Here is a 1,153-nt window from a genome sequence, read left to right on the forward strand (position 1 = left end):
ACCAGTGTAAAATAAGCTTGTTAGTCAACAATTGTTTCATTTAACCACTGCAATTAAATGATTGATCAAATCTGCAACATCTGACTTGAACTTTATTTTTTCTTTGTTTTTGACAACTTTCAATCACTTTATATCAGCAATAACTTTGTACATCCTTTTATCACATCCTTGTTTCTTTTTCAAGATATATTTATGCAGTTCTTTATTATTTATGTGTCAACACCGTCTTCACTTTTTTTTAGGACTTTTCAAAAAATATAAGTTATTGCTTCAATTTGTCATGTTGGCAAACATGGCAGGGACAAAACTGTCTGTGGAGGAGCAGAGAAAGAGAAATAGGTTGTATTAAAGAAAGAGCAGAGGGAAATTAAACGGTGACCCAGACAGCAGAGAGGTCAACTCCAAGTAGGTGAAACAAAGGTGGAAGACAAAAGTGTGATGAATTGAAGAGTCCAAATACCAAGAGAGCATATCGTTTCTACTAAAGGTCTTTGCAGAAAACCTCAGAGGAAACAACAGCCTACTTTCTCATGGACGCGAGTAACCACCGTGACAACTAGTTTTATTATCAGGAAAGTGCCACTTTCTGCACAAGTGACTTACAAGCTCGAGTGGAAGAACTATAAACTTCAAATCAACTTTATTTATGATTTTTGTAAAAACCCTTCATGTATGACAATAAATAGCAAGTTTTAATTTATTTTTTCTTCTTTCGACCGCTCCCTTCCTCAGGGGTCGCCACAGCAATTAAGGGCCTTGCTCAAGGGCCCAGATTAACTAGCCCACCCACATTTTAATGTAAAGTGAGAAAGTTGAATCAAAAGTTGGGAAATGAACCAGTGACCTTCCCATCACAGGCTTGCCTTTGCTAACCTCTGTGCCACTCCCCCTGACAATATTTAACAGATACCGTATTTTTCTGACAACAAAACGTACTGGATTATATAGCACAATATCAATGAATGGTTTTTCATACATAAGGTGCACCAGATTATAAGGCTCACTGTTGATATTTGAGAAAATAAAAAAAAAAAGATTTTAAGTGCGTCTTATAGTCAGAAAAATGTGGTAAAATTATATATTGACTTGGGACCATAATTTTTCTGAAAAAAAAAGACAAGCAATGGCAGTTTAAAGGACACAGCTAAGGGTC

This window comes from Nematolebias whitei, chromosome 21 (genome assembly GCF_014905685.2).
Source record: "Nematolebias whitei isolate Nwh7 chromosome 21, NemWhi1, whole genome shotgun sequence".
NCBI classification, from domain to species: Eukaryota; Metazoa; Chordata; class Actinopteri; order Cyprinodontiformes; family Rivulidae; genus Nematolebias; species Nematolebias whitei.